Raw genomic sequence first — 24,968 nt, 5'->3', positions numbered from 1 at the left:
CATCTGGACCTGAATCTGCATTGAAATTCACATGTTTGCAGATAACAGCAGGATGCATGTGCTGCTGTTAGTTAATGAGCACGTAGCAATGAAATGCTCAGAAAATGTGAAAATTACATCATCACTTCTTCCAGCTGAAAACATCTGAGAGACAACACTGTTTCCTGAAACGCTATAGATGTTCTTTCTTCTGATATGAACAAAAAAACTTCATATCCAAAGTTTTTTTTTTAGCCCAGAGGTTCAAGCATTGATGTTCATCACACAAAGACTCAGAGCTTGATGCTTCTAAAGTCTGCATTAGTATTCAGTAAGGTGGAAGGAGGCCTGGGTTTCTGCCATTTATTGCTTTTATTTTTGCTTTGTTAGGTGCTTCGCTAGGTGCAAATGTGTCCCTTGCAGGCTTCCATATATGACGCCCTTTGACTCAGAGGAGCGTGTTTAAATGACCTCCTCAACGTGTCTTGAAGTTGTCCAGAGGCCTGGTAATGAACTAATCTTCTGATTCAGGTGTGCTGACCCAGGGTGAGATCTAAAACCTGCAGGCCCTCGAAGCCTGGAGTTCCCCACCCCTGGTGTAGACATCCTCTTGTCTTCTTCACCACATCCCTTATAATGCTTTTAAATTCTGCAGCAGATATATGCATGCTTACGTTGGGATATTCCTGCAAATTATTCCATATTCAGGGAGTGTAGTAATAAAATGCTGATTCCCAGATTTGTCAAAGACCCCGAGCATATCAAACAAACCATTTGGAAGAGTGTAGCTGGCAGCTGTTGGTGCTGAGGCAGAGAAAGCTACGGAGCTAAACTGGATGAAAGTTGGCCCAGTATTGGCTTAAAGATAAAAATATACCAGCGCTGTTTTCTTTGAGGAGTCGGTGACGGCCAGTCTACCAAGTGATCCGTCAAGAATGCAGATTTGCATTCGTAATAAAACAGAGACATGCGGTCCACTCAATCAAGACCAGAGTGTGCAGTGTGCCAAACAGCATGATCGCTATCAGTCACAGGCAGAAAAGGAGCTTCAACATGTTGTTTTTCCACTGAATTCAACTGTCACACGTGTAACCAGCACATCATCACACAGATCAGGGAAGCCTGGAGCCGAGCGTTCGCGCTGCCTCCATCTTGGTATCTTAAAATAGTTTGGACTGTGAAACTGAGGAAGTGTGCACGCTAATTGTGTGATGACTTGTGATTGACATTAGCCAATGAATATAATAATAATGCTCCGTTTTCAATGTAACGAGGGCCATAATTTGCTAAATTAACATCATCTCTGTTTAATAAGACTTAAAACTAGTCACTGAGTACTTTGGCATTGTTCACTTTTCAGAGGCGCGTCTGCCTTTTTATGTCTTTTATAACAAACAGCAAATTATTCTGCTGCTTGACATCTGACAGATTTGAACATTTTATTAAAGGTCAAATCTTTACAGTTCGAACAGCACAAAGTGTTTAGTGAGACCACAGCAGCAAGCAGAGTCACAAAGCTAAAGGGAGTGCATGGTTTTCACTACAAGTCCAACGAACAGCATCGCTCTAGTCTTCTGTCGGTATTGTTAAAAAAAAAGGAGTGAAAACGAGAGGTTAAAAAATGCTCAACTCAACACACGATACAAGTGTTGTTGAATTCCACAGGACAACGTTTCTGTCATACAGCAAATAACCTGTATGACAGGTATGACAAAAAACTTCTTTGGTTTTCTGAAGCCTTCCATCCATCCATCCATCCTTACATCCATCCATCCATCCATCCATCCTTACATCCATCTATCCTTACACCCATCCACCCATCCATCCATCCATTTATCCTTACACCCATCCACCCATCCATCCATCCATCCATCCTTACATCCATCCACCCATCCATCCATCCATTTATCCTTACACCCACCCATCCATCCATCCATCCATTTATCCTTACACCCATCCATCCATCCATCCATCCATCCTTACATCCATCCATCCATCCATCCATCCATCCTTACATCCATCCATCCATCCTTACACCCATCCACCCATCCATCCATCCATTTATCCTTACACCCACCCATCCATCCATCCATCCATTTATCCTTACACCCATCCATTTATCCTTACACCCATCCATCCATCCATCCATCCATCCATCCATTTATCCTTACACCCATCCATCCATCCATCCATCCATTTATCCTTACACCCATCCATCCATCCATCCATCCATCCATTTATCCTTACACCCATCCATCCATCCATCCATCCATCCATTTATCCTTACACCCATCCATCCATCTATCCATCCATCCATCCATTTATCCTTACACCCATCCATCCATCCACCCATCCATCCATCCATCCATCCATCCATCCATCCATCCTTACATCCATCCATCCATCCATCTATCCATCCATCCATCCATTTATCCTTACATCCATCCATCCATCTATCCATCCATCCATCCATTTATCCTTACACCCATCCATCCATCCACCCATCCATCCATCCATCCATCCATCCATCCATTTATCCTTACACCCATCCATCCATCCATCCATCCATTTATCCTTACACCCATCCATCCATCCATTTATCCTTACACCCATCCATCCATCCATCCATCCATTTATCCTTACACCCATCCATCCATCCGTCCATCCGTCCTCCTCTTCCTCTCACAGTCCAGATTCACACATATAAATCCTGGTGAACATATTTCCCTGTTTTTCTCCAGACAGCATGAAATATTCTCTAGCTGCTGACAGCAATGATAAAGCTTCCTAAATACCAATCAGCTCCGTCCTTTTATTCCTCCCAGAAAAATCTATTTACTCACTCCAACCAAAACTTTTCTTTCAAAACTTTTCCTAACTTTTCCAAAACTATGTCACAAGCTGCCCTGATTGGTCGATTAAAGGGGACGCGGGGCGGGACGGGCAGACTTTCTTCTTCGCCGTCGTCTCTGCAACGGCGAGATGTCAGCACTGCGCATCAGTCGCCCTCATCAGTATTTATGAATGCAATCCTGATGCGGCATTCAAAGTGCCATCTACACAGGACTTAGCCACAGCATCATTATACAGAACTGGTCCCTCGCCACGCTCCCCTGTATTAAAACAGTCGATAATAAAAGAGAAGCTATCAGCTATTACCCTAAGTGACTCAAATGGCATTTCAAGTGGGAGGCATATAGTCCGCCATGCTCCCCGACTCCACCACAAACTAATAGATGATGAAATTAAACAGACAAAATGAAGGAGGGAAAGTAGTATGAAGGTGTTGCAATGTTTTTAATGTTTGATTAGAAAGTTTCTCGCCTCATAATTTATCTCTTCGTGTCTTTATATCTTTCTTTTTGTTAGTGCTGGTGAGACTGCCGTGACTCCGCCTTCACCCTTTCTTTTTTTCTCTGTAGTTTCTTCTCTGCTTCATCAAAGCCTTGACTCGTTCCTCATCTTTCCCACAATGCTGGTAGCTCATGAGCTATTCATCAAACAAATACATTCACGGTCGCCGAATGTGGCTCAGCATCAGGGACGGATATTTGTCAGGTCACAAGTTTTCATTTCATCATTCCCTTCAAAAGAAATTCCTCTGAGTATACAGTACTGTGCACAAAAGCCAGACCTAATGTCTTTATATTTTGCTTCCAAGCAGTCAGATGTGCTTGTAATTTTTAAACAGTGGTCTCCAGGTTCTCTGAAGGTCTTTGAAAATGTTTCTTTGGGCATTGGCTGCTTTTTCGCACACTGGCTCTGCCGTCCTCATGCCTGAATACTTTTGGATCATTTAGCATCGACCTGTGAATCATTCAGAAATGAAAAAACTCCGGGATGAACCGGTGTTTTGTTTACACAGAGCAGACAACATAGCAAAGAAGCAATTTTAAAGGATATCTTTACCCACTTTGTAACTGTCATAAAAGGGCGAAATTTGTTGCAGTGTCATTTGTATAATGCATCAAAATGTCAAAGATAACAGTTTGAAAGGAATAAACAGTGTTTTTGCTTCAACAAGGTGATTCAGCTGTTCAGCTATAAAAGACAAAAACTAGACAAAACCTGGCGTACCATGGTGCCATTAAAAACTGACAAAACTGACAAACAGAGGACAAAAAAAGAAGTGGCAGGTCTAAAACACGACACCCAGCTGACAGATAGTCTCTGGGTGTTGTGTTCCAGCCTGTGCTGCTGGGATTTGGCCAAATTTGGTAGAATTATGAACACAAAAAGTATCCTGTCAGGTTATGGTCCACTAAGCTTCTGATCGGCAGTGGGTTCATTTTTCAGCATGACAAGTTTGCAAAACAGTAAAACCAAACCTGGATATCAGTCATGGATCGGCCTCCCCAGAGCACAGACCTCATCGTTACTGAAGCACTGTGGGATCATCCTGACAGAGACCAGTGTCCTTCCAAAAGCCTGGAGAACTATTTCTAAAGACGACTTAAAGACAGCTGACTCACAGAGTTCAGACTGAGCTGCTCACACCAAATATTCACTTTCAACCTCGTTCAAATTATACAAACGCCATTTTTACCGTATATACTGCACTTCCATTTAAATTTGCATGTTTTAATACATCAGTACATCTTATTTCCTATTATCAAAATATAAGGAAATGACATCATTTTGATACAGCATTGTGGAATCCTTATGTACATAAGTACATAAATGTACAGAGGTGATATACACAGCTGATGAGTGGGGACATTTCAAGCCCAAACTCAACCTTTCAGGGCAGAAAAGCAGCACACACACCAGTGAAACTGTCCACTGAGTTCATTTTAAATGAGTCTCTAATGTTAGGCTCAATCATTGTTTCATGCATGACGCTTTGCCTTCGTTGCACTAAAACAAATTATGGCATCAAACTGTTGACTTGACCCGTAGTCTGAGAAATGTACTTGCTGTGACAGCATCTGAGTGTTAAAGCTCTGACAGCGAGAATAAATAAAGATGGCAGAATAATTTTATTTAGATCATTAGTCAAGGTACAGACAAGGAGAAAACACACACACACACATGCGTACACACTCCCACGGCGCTGGAGAAACACAAGAACAAACAGCAGCCCGAGGAGGAGCCGAGCTGGTGGGTGAAAAATGAGCCTGTGAAGAGAAGGCGAGAGTCAGAGATGGAAGTCTCTTGCTGTAATAGCTGGCCTGTGTTTCCCCGGGGTGTGTGTGTGTGTTTGCAGCTTGTGTTTTTGTATATGTGAGTGTGTGTGTCCTCGGCAGCCTCAGTCTTATCGTGTCCGTCCAGCTGGTCTGCGGGGCCTGGGAGCCCAACGCTGCCCAGGGAGCAGAGGACAGAGGTGGGCAGATCTGGAGGACAGAGGTGGGCAGATCTGGAGGACAGAGGTGGGCAGATCTGGAGGACAGAGCCGAAGACAGAAGCAGCTTTCACACGGGACGCGATAAGACGAACCCTGCCCTCTGCTGCATCGCTCTTAACCCTGTGCACTGCACATAAAAATGTCCTGTTTCGCAGCACGACACTGCAAAAACAGTCATAGTTTTTTGTTTTTTTAGCCAGCTTTCTTTTGATTGGCTGACTCTCTCATACAGATGAATGGGCGGGTCATCTTTGCCTGACGTCACTATATAAGGATTTCCCCTCCCTGTGACTTCAGACAGAGCTTAGAGCAGACAAAACAGAGTCTGAAGCCTTTTGTACATATTAGTTCAAATGATTTATATCATTTTTCTACATCTGTTTCTCAGAAGAACAAAAACTGAACCTTACAGGTGCTCGTAAACATCCTGAGTAGGGATGGGTACCGGTGTCCGGTGCCATGATGGCACCGGTTCTGACATAAACGGTAGTAACCAGACCAAAAAGCAGCGCACATTTCGGTGCTTTATTTCGGTGCTTTTTTTTCCTGAGCTGTGATACACTTTAGATTCTAGCCAATCATTTTACGTTTCCGAGGATAGTAGGCGGGTCCAGGTACGTATGTACTTTTAGAGCAGAGCTACAGACTAAAAACGCCCAAAATATGCAAACTCAGCAGCCTGCAACAAGTGCTTTAAGCTGATACATAGCGTTTTTTTTAAAAGCCGAGAAATGCGCCGTATTTGATAGCTTGCTGCGAGACCTCACACCAAGCACATCTACTGCGGGTGTGGTGCCTGTTATCTGACGCGGAGTTAGCAACATCCCCCAAAAACACGAAGAGGAGAGTCCTGGCCCCTAGCCCTGCCAGTGTAGCAGGAATGATGAGGATGATGATGCAGCAGCAGCCGTTCATCTCTGCGTGAGGAGCTTAATGTTGTTCGTGTGTAATTTACGTTGAGTAGGCTAACCACGTTATTACATTAATGCATGTAAGGTGAACTAGCAAACATCATCATAGCTACATGCGGCTGTCTTCTTGTTTGATGGCAGATACTCCCTTCACCCTGGCCAAAAAGGCTAAAATGACCAAAGAAAAAGTGGAAAACAGTTAAACATGAGAGGTTTTGGACAAAGTTTGTGTTTTTTCCATTGTTTAAGCACTGCTTCCAGCCAAGAGTGATGCCATATATGCCCCATAGCTGCAGAAAAGGCTAACATTGTTATCTTTTTACAAAAAAACAGCTGAACATGAGAGGTTTTTGGACCAATTTTGTGTTCTCCATTCTTTAAGCACCGGTTTGAGCACCGTTTAAACACCTGAGAGGCCGGGTACGCTGTTCAGCAGCTTCCTCAGTCTTGTTTTTTTCAACCAGCTACTTTAATTGCAAAACTTAAACCCATCATTAATAAAATAAAAAAATGAGCCAAAAAATCTCTGTCCTGCTTCTTTCATATTAATGATGTCACAGCTTGTATTTATTCATGCAGACTGTTTTGGTTCTGGAGCCCTTTGTCAGCTTTAAAAACAGCCCAGCCCCTGTCAGCCGAGCTTTTGGAGATTCTAATTGAGTTTTGGCTCAGGAACAAAAAGCAATATTTTCTGAAGAAAATCGAGAGCTGAAAAAAAAGGTGGGGGGGGGAGTGGGTGCGTGACATTTTGCTTTCCTCTCTCCTGTTTTGGCCGTCGCTCCCTCGTTCGCTCTGCCTTTGCTGCGATGGGAAGGAGAGAAATAAGCCTCCCCTCCAGGTTGGCGTCTCTCCACGCTTTCCTTCCTCCTCTTGCTTTCCTTCTGTTTTTCTTCTCTTGCTGCTCTTCTTTGCTTCGCCCTACCCGTCGGTTATTTCCCCTCGGAGTCCAGTGGCTGTTTCCGTCGTATCACGGAGCCAGCTCGAGAGAACGAGCGGTCGTGATGAAGCTGCTCAGGTACCCGGGGCCTCAATGAAATCGCTGCAGCGCAGAGACGATTAAATATTTCTCTCTTAATGGAAGAATTGGCCTTGAAGTTGTTTGTAGGGATTTTTATTCTACATTTGTTTTATTTATTTTTCTTTGGAGAATCAGACTTGAAAGTAATTTCTGCTCATTTATGTTTCCCTCTTATGGTCTCTGAGAGACTGAGGTGATATTTTTACTGCGATGTGGGTCGTTCTGTTAATGACTGAGCTCTCGTGCTTCTGACTTGATCCATGCTGTTATAGTTTAGGATATCAGCTTTAGTCACTGACAGAGCAATTCTTCCATTAATGGTTTTCCTGTGGAAAAATAAGTGCGCCCTCGGCTTCGGAGGCCGTGCTGCATTCTGCGATAAAAATGTAATAACGATCAAACGATAACAGCGGAGCAATAAAGGTCATTTTTTACCATTCCACCATGACCAATTACCATTCCTCCAGTTTGAGCTTTTCCTCTGTGAGTAGCAGAGATCCATCTATGGTCCAGCTTCAGACAGATTAACTTTTAATATGATCAAACCTCAATAATAAGCGAGTACACGCTGCCCCCAAACCAAACCATTCCCAGCACCAGGCTTCTCCCAACAGCCGTCTCTGATCTGCTCCCCTTACTGTGGACAGGCAACTCCATCTTTGATTCGTGTTTCCAGAACAGACTGCCAAACACCGTTTTGGACAACCACTCTTTGGTGGCTTTTCCCAACAATTAAAACCGTTACCTGCAGGTTCTGTGGAGACATTTTGGCATCCTTGCAGACTCGCTTTCACATCAAGCGGTCCGTCTTTGGTCTGCCGAAGCTGGCAGCTGTTTGATCTCTGTAACACTTGTAGATGATGATCTTCACAGTGGGATGATTGATTTTCAAACCATCGGAGGTCTTTTATAAATCGTTTCCAAGAATCACTTCTTCCTCTTGTGTAATATTTAAATATGAGACATTTACTTGGCCCAACAGCGAACTCTGCTCTGACTCTTGGAGTCATTAATCACTATCAGCCTCAGACGCTTGTGTGTCTTTGCACTTGCTACTTGAGAAGTTTTCAGCACTTTGACTAATCCAGTACAACGTGTGTCACTGTTCTGTTCTGGAGAAGAGAAGGATGAGCATGCATGAAGCTGTCGAGCTCTGACGTTCAGGGGCGACTCGGAGAAGAGCGCTCTTGCACATCGAAAGAAACCAGCTGAGGAGGTTCAGACATCTGGTCAGAGTGGCTCCTGAACACCTGCTAGGTGAGGTCTCTGGGTAGGTGTACAACTGGGTGGCCTGGGTGAGGAAGTCCTGGGCGTCTTTGGAGGACTTTCTGTCCAGACCTGGAAAAATGGCAGAATATGGATGGATGAACCCTAACCGTAGATGAGGAGTCCTGAGTGATGGATGCAAAGATGTTAGAGGCAGTAATTTGTACAGATAATGAGCTGCTTTTCATTAGAACAAAACTGTCTGCCATTTAAACCATTCCATTTCACTAAAGTAAGTGTGTGTGTGTGTGTGTGTGTGTGTGTGTGTGTGTGTGTGTGTGTGGGGGTGGGTGGGTGGGTGGGGGGGAACACTGATCGCTGTGGAGTGGATCATCATTCAGCAGATACAGCACAGACACACTACACACCATCCCTCAATGCCAGGAGCCACTGCCAGCCTTCCAAATGTTTATGAGCGTGCTTGACGAGGGTGCTCGATGTGCTGTCGGATTTTCAGTGTGTGTGTGTCAAAGCGTCCATGTGTTGCTTATGTTGTTGCGTTCTTCGACAGGCTACAAATGACAAAGCTCAGATTTGCTGTTTTCTCGCAGACACAGTTAACTTCAGAGAGCAACTTGAAGACAGAAAAAAGGAGTTTGACAAGTTTTAGAAGGAAACTTCTCCGTCTTCCACTGCAGAAAATAGACTGTTTAACATATTTGGTAAACTGTGTGTGTGTGTGTGTGTGTGTGTGTGTGTGTGTGTGTGTGTGTGTGTGTGGCACCAAGCAAGGAAAAAAGGAAGTAATACTGGCTGTCAGTGTGAGCAATAAAGTGTCATTTTTCTATACTGTTGTGAACATAAAGAGGTGAAATCACAAGTGTCAGACTTTCAATTTCCTGATTTAATTTTTCTCATATTTGACATTTTAATCAGTTTGTTGTCAGCTGCAGACTTACACATACTGCAGTGCCACTCTGCTGCTACTACAAGTGTCTGTCTTCACTGCTTATCTTAAGACGTCCTCGTGTTGACACTTTGGAAATATCAAACTCTTAAAAGAAAGATTTTGATAAGCAAGCAGCTTTTAGCCTGGTGCTGTAAAGCCACTCATACTGCAGCACGAGCTCTCTGTTTTATAAGAGTGAAGTCTGGCTTGTATAGACACTGTCTCATCTCTGCGATTACTTTCATCTTTCTATTTTTCTATAATCAGGCCGCCTCTTATCTTAATGGCATGTCTCAGGCCTTTTGATAAAGCATATAGTTAGGGCGAGATCAGGTGACCCTGACTCCTCCCTTAGTTACGTGCCATAGGTGTAGGCTGCTGGGGGATTCCCATGAGTCTTTCTTCTTCTCTCTCCTTTTTTCACACACTGTTTCCTCCCCTCACTCCCCCTCCCTGGTTCTGCTGGATGTTTCTTCCTGTTAAAACTGAGTTTTTCCTTCCCATTGTTGCCAGTGCTTGCTCCTATGCTTGTTGGGATGTGTTGTTGTAGAGTCTTTAGCTCACACTGTAAAGCCCCATCACTGGGAATGTTGTTGTGATTTGCTGCTTTATGGCGAGAACTCAGTTAAACATATTATTTCTGTACTTATGTTGCTCCTTTCAAGTACAGCCAAGCAATAAATGTGACTTTAATTACTGTTATGAATTTCACTTCTAATCTTTATCAAAACAAGATAAGAAGTCAGGATAAAACAAATACTTTTTCACTAATTACTTCTGGAGAGTGTTTGGTCAGCCAGGACGAACAAGAAGAGGTAAAAGGTCACATAAGGTTTCCGCTGGTGAGTCTAACAGCAGCTGTCGGTGTCCCCGGGGTCTCACCCTGCCCGTTTAAGGTGATGTGCAGCCTTAGCAGTGGTCAGCTGTTGGGTCTGCTCATCCTCCAGGCAGGCCTGCACAGTCTGCTCACACCTACACTTGAACTTCTTTTGTCTGTGGCGGAGGCTGCAGTGTGGCTGTGGGTCGCCGTCAGGAAACGGGCTTTATGGCCAGAAACCGCTCCTAGTTTCTCCTACAACAGTAAATGTACGCTCTGGCTGAGGCTCGGGGTTCTTCGTCAGCACGGCTTTCTACTGTGTCTGACTGATTGTTGGTGAGCTTAACGTCCCCTAACAAAGGGGACATTTTTCACCACAACCAACCTCTTTGACAAACACGTAGATGTTTAACACCTTTAAAGACCCCATAAAATGCCTGCTTGAACTTTATGGAAGGAAGGAAGTGCATCATCAGTGATGACCTCATGCTGCAGCCAAACGTGCTGCCATCACATTAAATCTAAAAGCCTTTGCTTTTATACCTGATGGCTTCAGGCTGATGCTGATGTCTTGACGTTGTCTGTGGTTTGTGCGAGAATGAGGACAGTTTATGGATTCAACCTCTGCAAAGCTTAAATCCCAGACGTGCCCCTCCCGCTCTCGATGTTGAAAATCAGACTCCACACTTTTCGACTGAAGTTTTCTCACCACACTCTGCATGGCTGAACAGACCTGATTACCTTTTCACTGCAGTCGTTTTAGCCGTTATCTCTTCCGCCTCAGCTGTGTGTGGCCGTGTGTGTGCTTGCGCGGTGCACTATGCAGAGATGTGCCCCGCAGTGTACAAATGTCCTACAGCTCTCCGCCCTGCCGATGGCGGCCGGCCAGGCCTGAGTGCGAGGGAGAGGGAGAGGGACTGAGGGCGAGTGAGGTAACGCTGAGTTTAACGTGAGCTTTCGGGCCCTTCCCAGTAACAAAAAGGTGCTTATGTTTTAGCCAATTGGTTCCAGTGGAGCCAGGAGACAGGTTCCCTTTTTTTCTATTCAACAAATAAACGACTGAAATAATTTTGAGTAAAGCCAATTGGTGTTACTTTTTCATGCTTGGAGGGTTCTGCTGTTGGAACACAAACTGGGCCGACCAGGGCGAGAGCCAAACGATAGCGGCAGGAGTCTTGGACACACTCCAAGGAGAAAAAGTAAACTTTTCCCTCGCATATGCACAAACACGACTCCTTTCTTCTTTCTGATTTCAGCGGAAAATCTGCCAACAATCAATTCTTAATCCATCAGAACTCTACTGACAATAACAACTTTCAGGTAAATCCCACTTTGGTGAGTTCAGAGTATGTTTTTGGTTTCGACTCGGATACGGTGAAGATATGAAAGATGTGGGACGGAGAGCGTGATCAAAGCTGGCTGAATGATTGAAACCTGCTGAAAAAGTCAACATCGCTGAGACTTCACTGAAGTAGACAGTTAACTAATTAGCTGATTAGTTGATTTTTTTATTATTATTCAAAAAGGAGAACATCATTAGTTCCAAGTTTCCAGATTTAAGGGTTTAATTTGTGTCTTTGTTTTGTTTTTATTCTTCGGTTTGTGGATTTTTGGAAATAAAACTGAAATATCACCATGAGCTCAGGACAGGTATTTATGTTTTCTGCGTTTCTTCTGCTGTATGTAGTCACATTATCCCTGACTGCCACTGCTACCGTTCCCACATTGGGATACTGCTGGCTTCTGTGTGGCGAGGTGTTGATTTTACCGCCCCGAGCAGCTTCATCTGGTCACAGGTGTGTCACAGATCCTCACACTGAGTTTAACATTAAGCCTAGTGCTTCTCCATTATGTTCAGCCACAAACAAGAGAGCCTCATCCTGCTGAAAGAAAATAATATGCTTGTAGCGAAGCCCCCCGAACGAAGGATGACACTTTACTGATGAAGTTTTAAAGGTTTAATGGTAGTTAACCATCAAACCATCAATAAATAAGGTCCTTGTCTATGTCATGAACACCTTGTTCCTCTATCGATCTAAAGGCTGCTGATGACTAAATAAATCTCCATGGGCTCCATTAAACCATCCCCCTTCAAACTCCCACGATTGCCGCTAAAACTGCGCCGACAACAGTTTCGCAGGAAATCGTTCCTTCAAAATATTAGTTTCAAAACTCAAACAGGAAGCTGATAGTAGATAATGGCGATGAGCCCCAAAATAAGGTGCAGGGAGCTAAATAAAAGTTTGTAGGGTTATTTACAATATTAATTATTATCTGTGTCGAAGACCTGACGGGTGTATTACAAGTGTAACTGGAAGCTGGGAACACAAAGTGGAAATGTTAGCTAGCTCCAGCTCCTTTACTTGACCGGTATGAAAATTGTGGAGGTAGACGGGTCTGCAGATGAAGCAGTGATGGATGCTTTGAACCCAACACATTCACCTGAAAAAGATCGTTTATGTTATGAAACCTGAGTGCGTGCAGGGTAAATATAGTTGCTGTATATGGATTGTATCAGCGCTCTGTAAAAACTGTTGTGCTTTTTAGTTCTGGTCATCGTGTTGGTGGTTTTCCTCTCATGTTTAGTTAAGTTCGAGCGAAAGGCATTTTGTTTTCAGCTTATTTACTTTGGTCGTGTTTATTTGCTCGCATGGTTCGGTCTCGCTGGCGGGGAGTTTCACAGTCCCCGACTTCCTTTGGGAGTTTTAGGCCTTGCAGGTTTTAGGAAGTCTGTTTGTGTGCAGCATAAATTTGGTTTCAGTGATACCATTAATCTTTGTGTGCTTGTGTTTAAATTTATTATTGTTAATGCATGCAATAATTAGTCCTGTGGGATTTCATTTTCTTCTGCTGTGGGTCCTGAAGCATATTCTTTGCCTCTCGCCTGTGATTTCACCTGTTGCACTCATTGTCCCCATGTAGAAACAACTTCTTTTAAATGCTCAGTTTTATAACTGCTGTAAGGTACAGACACACGCATGTATATTGGGGTTTTGTGTGAAAGCTGCAGCTCTGCTGCTTAAATAGTTGATGGAGTTTGGACTGAAGTCTGTTTGGGTCTTTGGGGATGCTCAATTTGTTCAACACCAAAATAAACTGCGAAATCTAAAAGTGCAAAGCGAGAAATCCAGAAGGAGGCCTGTGACTTGTATGCAATGCCGGCGCCCTCCACAGCTTTGAATAACTCCCGCTTCATCCCCGCAGCTAATTTTACCAATCACTCATACCATTAGGATTGATTGAGCTTATCTGGATGCCTAATTACCGAGTGATCCGGGCAGTCCACGGGGTGCGGAGAGAGCGCGGGAGGGGGAGAGCTAATTTTCAAAATGACACGCATATAGATAATTTGAAGTTTCCAGTTTTCACCTTTGTTCTAATTGAAGCCTAATTAGACAGCAAATTTATGTCTAAAATTACAAGCAGCTGAACCAACAGCGAAATCTTTGCTGAGAGAAATAAACCGATGCTTATATAAGGAGAAACACTGCTTCTTGTAATTTGAGTTTCTGTACAGCAAGTCCTAATTGAATGTTGGCTCTGCGTACTTTGTTCTCACACTCTGCAGAAAACCCATTTTGGGGGAAAATATAATTACTTCAAGTTGTTGAGTGTCCATAAAACTCTGTGTGTTTTATGACTTTTCTGGAAGCGTAAAAAGAATCGAAGAGTTACCTGTGATGTGAAAACGTTTAACTCGTCTGTGCGCTTTAAATAAAAGCGAGTGGTGAGCACAGACCTCACGCTTGCAGGTCCAAAGATGAAGCTTGGAGCTGGACTGCATCTCTATTTCTAAAGCCGGCACTAATAAATAATTGATATGGGTCAAGAAGAGAAGGTTAAATTCACAAGCTGCATATTTACCTGCATGTGGAATGAAATAAAAATGGACACATTTCTTGGCAGGCTCTTAAAACTCAACAGCGACAATAAAAAACCTTTAAAACTGTTTAAAACTGACTTTATCCACATGACATCAGCATGACTATAAACAGCAACATTAGACAAACATCAATCAGTCAATAATTATAACCTCCTATCATAGTTTCACAGGGGGACATTTACTTTAGCTCTTTAAAACATCACATTTCACCTTGTGTAGTGTTTAGCTGGATACATACACAGGATTATAATGTTTACTCTTATGTAAAGGTCACCTGATCCATTCTTGTAAAGGCTCAGGTGACTGTGAACCAGCTGCTATAGGCTCAGGCTGCTGCTGCTCTTCACTCGTCACGTGTGGTTACGTCCCTGCAGTGTGCCGTTCAGCTTTGGTCCTCTCTCTGCCTGAAGCTGGAAGTCAATCGCTCATCGCTTGCAGAGATCCCAAGATTTGGTTGCCTAGGTAACCCTCTAATATATTTAATACCAGTTCATTAACCCAATTCTTCACAGTTTAGTCGCTGTGAGAAGATTATAACAGGTATCGTCCACTTCCTGTTGTCAGCTCCTATTTTGAAAGGTCATAAACTTTCTAGTCTCTGGTCGTCACTTCCTGTGTGTACGTAGGATAAGTCTGTGTTTTGCCTCTTTTTCATCTCTTTCCTCTCACCTCCAACTGGTTGTGGCAGATGGCTGCCCCTTGTTTCTTCCTGTCTTCCTTTCTTCCTCTTGGTCGTCTGATTGCTGGGCTTCCTTTCTAATATTCTATAGTCTTTACATATAAAACATCTTGAGGTGACTGTTGCTGTGATCTGGTGCTATATAAATTAACCTGAATTGAGAAGAAGACCTTTGACAAGTCCAACTGAGAAATGTATCAGGTGCTTGTCTGTGGTCCCACCTTCATCAAACTTTCTAAATAATCAACTTGTTGTTTCAGCAAAGATGATAAACGCAGCTCTGAATAGAACCACAGGAGAGGTTGTTACCTGGATGACACAAAAGCCTCAGCCTGCAAAAGGGTGCATTATGGGATGGAATTGGGTCTGTTTATTTTAGGATCCTTTGTTTGTCTCGAATGGTGTTGCCATCTACGGGACCTCACAACAACATGGAGGTCTGAAGTGATGGCTCTTCTCTTTGGATGGATGTGCTATAGGCTTCATTACATTCCATTAGCATCTGACAGTTGTTTGTGTGTGTGGTGAAACTGTGTCTGTCTTGGTGTAGTGTGTGTGTGTTTCCTGCCATCAGAGGTATTTCTGTGTATCTTTGTGTGTGTGTTAGATTATCTCAGGCCTGAAATTGGTATGTTGAAGGTTGACAGCTTTCTGATGTAACCTCTGTGTGATGGAGGGTCACTAAGAGGTCTGGGGATAAAGATTGTCAACCAGGATTAGAGAGCGCGTGTGTGTGTGCGTGTGTGTGTGTGTGTGTGTGTGTGTGTGTGTGTGTGTGTGTGTGTGTGTGTGTGTGTGTGTGTGTGTGTGTATTTATCAGACTGGCTGCCGTCTGGCTTTGGCACTCGTGCTCAGTGTCCTTCTCTTCTGCTTGTTCCTCTCTGTCTTTAAATCAAATCATTTATAGAATTCTATTAACGAGAACTATAAATGCTGTTTTACAGTAAAGAATCAAGACAAAGTCTGCTTTACGGTGTCCCTACTCAATTAAAGTTTATGCCATGATTGTTACCTTCGAAACACCCAAAAGAAAAGTGTTTAACAGAAAAAATGTCAAAGTGTCGACCTCACTTTGATCAAATTATATTTTCTGTTTTTTGGCTAAATTAAAGCTCACCCCTACCCTTGATGGGTCACCACTGACCACTGTTAGACTGTTCATTACACAGTCCTTTGAGGGGAAACAGTAGTTTTGTGATCTTCTTACCTTTGGTTGCTTTGAAAACAGGAGCGGAGTCTGCAACTACTCGCAGTCAGCTGCTGCCTAATAAAGAGACATCCATAGTAGTTGCTGGCAGTCCAACCAGAAAAACATAGATGTCCACAGATTAAACTGTGATTCTTCTTCGTCTTCTTCTTGTCTTTAGCGGGCGACCAGCGGCGGTGGTCTGCCGCGCAACCAGTACGCTGCTGTAGGTGCTGCAGGTTCTCTTGGTTGACCAACGATTATCTTCCACGCTTTTCGATCTAAGGCGATGGTTCTTGCCTGCTCGAGGTCAAGTCGAAGGGCCTTCAAATCATCCTGGATTTGTTTCATCCATGTCTTCTTTGGTGCACCCTCCAATCGGTGGGGCGGGTCAACCAGACTAGGCCATGGGGGTAGCGGCTCGGGTCCATTCGACAAATGTGGCCAAACCAACGGAGTCGGTGGCGCTGGATTAGGTCGCCGATCGTCAGTTGGCTGCCGCAGCTGGTGAGGATGGTGTCATTTGAATGACGGTCGCGAAGGGAAACGCCGAGAACGCATCTAAGGCAACGCATTTGGAAAACTTCGAGCTTGCTCAGGTCGTGTTTGAGCATTGTCCATGTCTCCGCGCCGTAAAGTAGAATGGGGAGGATCAGGGTTCGGTAAAGGCGGATCTTTGTCGCCAATGAGATGTTGTTCTACTTCCAGACCTGCAAAATGACACAGGTGTTTGCTTTTATGTAACCAGAATAGATCCAGTTTGCAACCAGCTGAGTTGCAGATGACTTGTGCTCATTGGTCCAGAATGACTCTGACTGATTGTAGTATGCTGGTAATCTGATTACCATCCCTTGCTGTGGGTGCTACACACTCGACCTCTGCTGACCAGTTGGTTGGTGCAACTTGCAATCAGTAATTTAATGTTTTTGTAAAAAGAAAAATCAATGCAATCAGGTTGCAATCCTGTTTTTACTGAAGGGCAACTGAGGCCTTAGGTGTAAGGTCAGGGTGCACACGAAATTATGGCTAATCACCAACCTACTGACTTACCCTGACTATTGAGGTGATATCCACTGAACAATTTCAAGCTGTTGGGTTTTGATGAAATCAATATACATGTGCTATATTGTGAAAGTGGTTTTAAAACTGCCCTGCTTCTTCTTCTTCGCTACTGGAAAGAACTATTTTTTATAAAAATTGAATGCATTATTATTTTTTACGTAATCAACCCACACTGCCACATGACCTTATATTTCAAAGGGAATATAATTATACTTAAAATTTACAAATGTGTCAGTCAGTTAATGATTTCAGCTAAATTCAAAGCATTAAACAGCTGTTGTTTCATGCACGATGAAGTTTTGAGTCTTAGGTTGACATTCTAACTCTAGTTAGTGTAAAAGACTAGAGGACCCAAACTGGAACCCTGAGGGACGCCTCAGGATTCCAGTGTGGATGAAGTGGGCAGGGAAAAAAACACTCATATGAATCCAATTTTTCTGAGCAGCAGGGAGCAGTGGCGAGTTATGAGTTTCAGATCATTACCTGTGGACTGAAAACCACCCAGCCTGCAGCTGCAAAGACATGTTTTAAAAGTAATGGACGTGTGATTCGTACAACGAACTTTTTCATGTGGCTTTTAGGCAGACTGACCTCTGACAGTTACACGTTTCATTTTTGATATTTTTAATGATATTCAGAATATGATGTGTCGTCACGGCAATGTAGAATAAAAACAATGAGCTCGTCGTCAGGCTCAGTTTTTCTCTATTTTCCTCTACAAACAGCACGGCTGATTATTCTTTCCATTCTCCCTCTTATCCAAAGCCAATTACTCTCTCTTCCTCAATCCCCCTCTCTGCATTCCTCCCCTCCAGCCCTCACCCTCCTCCCTGCCACCAATCTGAGGGAACAGGATCTATTGTAATAGGCTTACAGTCCTGACAGCCTTATGACTGGGCTGTTGGTTATTATAATTGGATTATGTTGGAGATAAGCTCGGTGCCAGTAAGACTCTTAAGTCTCAATCCGTAGTCCGTAGTTGGCTCCCGCCATTCGCACTTTTCTTCTCCAGTCTGAAGAAGCCCCTCTCAGCTTCTGTCAGCGGGAGGATCTGTGGCGTGACTGTGTGCGTCCACAGCGAGTGCTTTTTCACTCACCGAGTGCAAAAGTCAACATGGTCCTCCAAGGACTCGTTCAAATGCAGTATTAGAAACTGAAGATGCATCAGATCACTTTTCACGCAGCTGCAGTCATCTCAGTACAACCACAGGAACGCCTGCAACACATATTTTAAAATGCTGTTTGTGTTTGTGCGTTTGTTTCACGTAGAAAGTATTGGCATGCTGGAGAAAAGCATGTACACTGCGTTGTTGAGCCATTCACTTCTCTTTGTAGCTTAATGAATAGTGCAGAGCATCGGTATTGTCATGGTTGAGGGTTTGATTCCTGCTGTGACCTCCTCTGCTGTAAGCACTTTCTCTCCTGCTGCTCACCCGTGATTGGGATTAAAGGACGTGTGCTGTGCACAAACTATTCTGTAGGGGACCTTTACCAAAGCCCCATGTTGGGAATCCCTTGTCAAAATCCCACAGTGTGAACCAGCAGATTAATGTTCCCGTGGCTCGGGGGTGGGGGAGTGATTACAATGGCAGTCAGTGACTTTATTTCATTTCCACTGGGATTATTGGGCATCAGTAGCAACTTCAGATGGATCACCTTCTGATTTTAACACATTTAGGTGCCGTATTTTGTTAAAAGGCAAGAGTTAATCAGGTGAACGAGGCACCAAATAACAGAGGAACCGTCCGATTACTGAGTTCAACACCCCAATGTTTGTATTCACAAAGTGTTACCATCGATTCAGCTGAAATTTCCCCCAGGGTTGGCAAAGGGCAGCGTAACAAAGAAAACACATTTAACAGGGAGGGTAATGAATGCAGCGAAGCCAAAGTAGCAAAATTAGACTGATTTATGGTCTGCCTTATAAAAAAATCAAAATGAAGAAATAAAACAACAACAAGAGAAATGAGGTTAGAATAACACCCACACACACGGCTGGAGAGCAAAAGCTTCCGAACCAGCGGAGCAAAATATTTAACATTAGAATCAACAAGCAGCGAGCCTCCGATGAACAAGTGTGAGCAGAAAGCTGCTACACAAAAACAAATTACTTCAGTGAAATTCTTTTTGGACCATTGCATCTCCAGACACAGCGCACAGCTGCTGGGAGCAGCCTGGTGACGGGAGCTGGCTCTTTGGCTCTGGTGACCGGTTTGTAGTCCAGTCGCTGGTGGAGGAATCCAGTTTCTGGGCAGTTCATGAAGAGGGAGACCAGAACAAAGTACTCTATGATCCTGCAGAATATTCAACAGTAACGAGCTCTGTGTTTCATGCCCTCGTGTGTCAGCAGACAGCACACTGAAACCTCCTATTCCCCACAGCCTCACAGCCTCCCTTTCACCTCCCTTTTTTGCTAGATTTCCCTCCCTGTGGCTCTGTTCTCTCCTCTCACAAAAGAAAACAAGTAGAAGGATCGATACTTTAACATGCCGGCGGTAGCTGTGCTAAAAATAATCCAGAGGTGCACAAGATGATGACCTTGAATTTATTTCTTCTATCATTTTCTAACAGGCCAGCAGTTTATTTTTATTTATTTTTTATCCATCGCTAACTACCCGCCCCAGTCTTTCCTATTCCCTTGTTAGCTTTGAGGTTGTCCTTGAATACCCATCAGCTGCCTCTCCAGCTGCTCTCTTCTCCAGCTGGCAACTCTCCTTGTTCTGCTGCAAAGCTGCTAGCTGGCTGCTGCACGTGGAACCTGCAGCAGGTGTAGAACCTGGTTGATCCCCAAGGCTGTAGAGCAGAGTCGGGTCCATTATCCACAAGATGGTGCCGCAGCAGTCGCTGAACCTCAGCTGATTATAATGCGTCACAGTTTATGTGTATTATAATTTAATAGCAAAACAAAGTTTGCAGTGTCTTCAGTTAGAGATGATAGAAGATTACATACTTTGAGTAGCACAAATGGCTCATTTTGGATGGTAACTTCCCTCCGTGCTCTCGGGTTCCTCTCCCCCATCAGGCTGGACGTCTGTGTCGAATTTCACTCCGTTCTTTGCCTCCTCGTTCCTGTGAGACTGCTGCAAAGCAAAGCTGTCACCCTTCACATCAGGCCCGGTTTTTGGGTGAATACAGCGGTTCTCTCGCGCATGCAAATTACCCATGTGTGCCTTTTTCTTCTTCTTCTTTGGTTCCCGTTTTCTAAGGTGGCACTTTGTCACTGAACAACAAATCCCATTTTTCCTGAGGCATCCTGGGAAGCAAACTCTACCTCAGGCATTATTAGCTCCCCCACACGATGCACCACCTACGTAACCATTGCTCCCCATCATTTACCGCACTATCACATTCTCTCAGACTTGGGTAGTGGGCTAAAATTAACACCCCCACCCCCTCTGAAAATCAATCCTGCGCTCGGCCTCATCACGCTGAAGGGTTTTACAAGCTCGCACAAACAGCGGAAACCTCGGGACGGAGGAGAGGGAAGCAGAAAGTGGCTGTCATCAAAGGAGGAGAAAGGGATGCTGGGTAGGGAAAGGACGAGGGTGGCTGGGGAGGGATTGATGACCTGATGGCGGCGGCACGCAGGCAGCCCTGATGGAAATCCCCCGCTGTGCGAGCCGCTTGATGAAACCAAAGCTCGTGCACGTTTCTCTGTCATTCCTGCTTCACTCCGCAGGTTTTTTCCACTATCCTGATTCTTGCCGAGTCACTCCATCAGTCGTCTCTCACCGCTGAGCTCTCGTTTTCTTCTTTGTGTTTCTTGTATCGGAGCAACATTTATTATTTGTCTTTGCAAAGCTCGATGTCTTTATTACAACCTGATCATCCCATCGAGTACATGTGCACACATGGCGTTTTCCTTTAGTCAGGCTGAATTTTAAAGCTTTATTTAAATGATCCGAGTGTATTAATGGAAACATTTGAGAGCTCTGTTCCCTCCCTGAGAGCAAAATTCATTCAGTCAGTTTAAGTTAGGTTGAGGTACAATGTTCTCACACCCCGGTTTACAGATGTCAGCAGTTTTACTTTTTCTAGCTGGATGAATTCCTCTCAGTGCACAAAGATGAAATGTATTATTCTCACATCGTGCACACCGCTGCTGGAATCTCCGTGACTTATGTGACTCATACTGACTGATCATTCACTGGCTTTAAAGTAGTGCCAGAATTTTTTATCTCTCACCCAAACTGGTTCTGATTCTGGACAAATTAAAAGGTTGTGGAAGTCGGAGCACCTGGATGTACAGTTGTGAGATGCACAAGCTAAAGATTTGTGCTAAAGAGCATTTGCTGCAAACAGGCTCTACTCATACAGGATGGATGAGCAGATTTTTCAAACTATTTTAGCATTTTTTTTAAATTATCTATGTACTTCGAACCTCTTGCTCTTATTTTGAAGTTACCCTCAGCCTTCCTGTCCAGTATTTCTCGACTGGAAACCAGAATGCAATAGTTGCAGCTGTCTGTGAGCTTGAGCCTCTCGGGACTTTGCTCACGGTTGTACTCGGTGCCTGTCGTGGCCTGCAGCTCGTGACCGCCTACTTTGGATGGGCAGAACCAGACTTGGTGCTGGAACGTAGACGCCCCAACATCTCTTCGGATAGAAACAGAATAGAAGGCGAAGTCTAACGATTTTATATCCCTGCAAATCTTCCAGCTAAACACAAGAAAAGGCTAATTTAACCCAAACCATGACAGTTTTCATGTCTATAATTGCATTCGTCCCTAAACACTACATAAAATTAATTCCATATTTATTAATAATATTATTTATAATTGTATTTATACAAGAATATTTATGTAATCTTTAACAGATGATCCACCTAGCTAATTTAGCTCTTACGTCGTTCACTTGCAGCCTGCTGAACATGCGTGTGAGGGTTTCTCGTCCCCCCTCTCCTAAATGTTTTCGACGTGGGTCACTCTCTGGGATGATTATTGATTGCTATGATACGGGCGTCACAATAGATATTTCTCCTGGACAGTTGGCGTGTAAATCAAAGCGCATCGATATCGATTTCTGCACAGCTTAAGTCACCGCAGAGCCTCGTGCAATGGATCACCTTTGACTCACCCTCTGAGGTCAGCGATTGAGATGGAGAAGCTGTCAGCGACGACTTCTAACACCCCCGCGTGAGACGCACAACTGGTGGATGTGCAGGTGCTGAAGTCAGCTCCAGTTGTTCCCCCCTCGGCAGGATCCTCATGCAAGTCTTTTCTTCTTTAGTTTGAAGTTTGGTTATTGTTAATTAGAATAGGTTTGCTTAGCTGCAAAAACCTGTAAGCAATAACTGTAAAGCAGGGATCAGCCCATTCAAGAAGACGAATACTCTCAATCTCAAAGACTGGACTGAAAACGTGGATATCGTACAAACGAGCAGTGGACTGGATGGCGTGAGCATGCATATGCATTAGCATCACATCCAGATATTTATAGCCGATGTCAAAGTATATCTGGGATGTGATAACGAGGACACAGGTTTGAATACAGCAGCTCAGACTGATGATGGAACAGGCTGACTGTAGTCCACTGTGGACGAGTGGAGTCGGTGCCGTTATTGCATTTAAATTACACTCTGTGGGTGGGAAATGTGGCAAAGAGCAAGTATTAATTACACACAGCACAGTGCTGGGATTTACCGGTTGTGTTCTGTTAGGTGGAGCTGCTGCTTGCAAGCTCCGGCTCTGCATGTTTTTTGTTGAATAGTTGTAAAAGCAGATCGGCGGCACAGAAAGAGATGAGTCGACATGACTCAGCTGTTGTTGGTTGACAACAGCAAAATATTACACTTGGCCTTTTCCCCGAATCCGGAGCGACAGATGGTGGAGTGACCTGACCCGACACTTTTCCTTTATGCACGATTTAGAGTGAGGGTGTACGTCGCACACTTCCTGGGAATCGTTGCAAAGCCGGTGACTTTGTGTTTCTTAATAGGAATCATTTCTGCATGCAGGCTTAAAAAAGTCAAAATCCCGAACAGAAAGCAGCAATTTACTGCAGCCATCTGTCTGAGCAAAGGTTGCCCAGATTACCCTCGGTGGGAAGACTCTTTCCAGCAAAGGCTAATTAAAAATTTTAATAGCAGCACTTTGAATAATTCATTGTATTGCACAGTTGCTCCAAGAACAAGGCCGAGATTTTTTTTGTCATTTGTCATCTCTCCTCCTGTCGCTGTTTCCAGAGCTGTCTCATTGTCACAACAACATTTGTAGGAGACAGAAAATGAAGTCAATTCATTTGCATATCACATGTTTTACATCACAGTCATCTGTTGTTAGGGGCGGGGCCTGTCTGTGGATAACATCGTTATTTTGATACATTTTACATGTTTCTAGTAACAGCAACGATCGGCTCGTTCGGTGCTTCATGCCAGTTCACTCACTGATAACTAATCAGCCTCTGCTGTCCTGTCAGGTGTTTCTCTCATCATCAGTGTTATTCAGCTGCCTCTGCAGGGAGTCTCCTCCCGTGGACGAATTCCAGCTCCACATTCCTGGATCACAGGAGCTGACAGTAGTCCTTCGCTGTTCTCTACCTGCACACCGCCATTCAGCTGCCTCTCCACTAAGTCTCTTATCCCTCGACTCCAACTCCGCTATACTGGACAGAATTTGCAAAATCCATACTCGCATACACATGGTTGGTCGAGACACTGTTTTTCTTTAAACAGAGGTCAGGATGGCAGAAGAAGAACTGCAGCCCAACATTCATCTCACGGTGTTGAGGATAAAATCTGAGCAAAACCAAGATGCAAAGATTTCTAAGCTGAGCCTGCAGCTCTGCAGAGAGCGACGAACTCTTGAAGCTTTTCCTGCACAATCACACATGTCCACGCTGGGAGGTAGGACAGTGGAAAGGAGTGGGTGTAGGTATTTAAATGTATCATTAAAAGCTTTAAAAGCAAAATCTGCACTCAAATCATTCACACAGATTCAATTATAGTCCCGTCCAATGTTCACAGCGATGCGTCATCACTAAAGCATTACAGTGGTGCAGCAATTACAGGGTGTATATGAGAAAGATACAGCAGGTGATACAATACTGTAAATGTTACGAAGATTTTACGATTGTTTCTGTTATTATAGGACATTTAAGGTGTTTGTAACGCGACCTAAATCTCTTACTTTATCCTTTTATTTCCACTATTAGAATAAGTCACATTAAAATAATAATTATAATAAAATATGGCTGCTTTGGTTTAAAGTTTCCTCTTTTGTTTAATGATTTCCTTTATTCTTTTTTTTTCTACACATGGCTCATCCTAACCAGTCATCAAGCAGACCGATGTTTCCTAATCACCTCCTTCACTGCAGTGGAAATCTGTTTTTCTTCCTGTGGATCCAGCGAGCTCATTCCCAATGAGACTTTGAAGGTCACAGCGGCTCCTTGATGGCTGCTGTACTTTTGATTCCAGCTTCTTTGAGGCAATAAGAAGGAAGCTTAGCACTAATATCACCTGAGTGCCGGGATTGGCTCCGGCAGGAGATGGGAGCTGGGAGATCCACAAGATAAACGGCGAGAGGGCGGTGGACCTGCAGCCCAATGTCGAGTCTCCCTGAGTGGGGTGTGAACGTGGAGAGATGTTACTGTGTTTGTTAGCAGAGCGCGTTGAAGAAGATGTAGTTGTTGACGGGTCAAAGCTGTGGCGGGTCTCTGATTGTGAAAGCTGTCCTTATGACCTGTGATGTGTCACGGGGCTGTTTGGTGCTCTAGAAAACTGAGATTACTAAGTTGGATGACGTTGATCATCTTTTTCAATTCAAAGCAAGTAGTTTGTGTCCCTAAAACGAAAACACGATGAAAGCTTGTGAAAGCAAAATGGGAAAATGCACTTACCACAGACTCGAGCTCCAGTTTCCTGGTTCAAAGTCAGGTATTTGTGCCAAAATGGCCTTTCTACCCCATTTCTACACAGCAAATTCTGGTCTTTG

At 43.9% G+C, this 24,968-nt stretch overlaps 1 protein-coding gene across 3 annotated transcripts in view; it reads left to right on the top strand.

Annotated features, from left to right (window-relative positions):
- grid1b (glutamate receptor, ionotropic, delta 1b) overlaps nt 1-24,968 on the top strand; it is a 601,213-nt gene that overhangs the window by 143,212 nt on the left and 433,033 nt on the right. The gene's annotated exons all lie outside the window — the stretch shown is intronic.

The sequence above is a fragment of the Aulonocara stuartgranti genome (genome assembly GCF_965226115.1).
Source record: "Aulonocara stuartgranti genome assembly, chromosome: 8".
Lineage (NCBI taxonomy): Eukaryota > Metazoa > Chordata > Actinopteri > Cichliformes > Cichlidae > Aulonocara > Aulonocara stuartgranti.
Note: the sequence above shows the minus strand (reverse complement) of the source record. Positions and strands in the feature narration are given on the sequence as shown.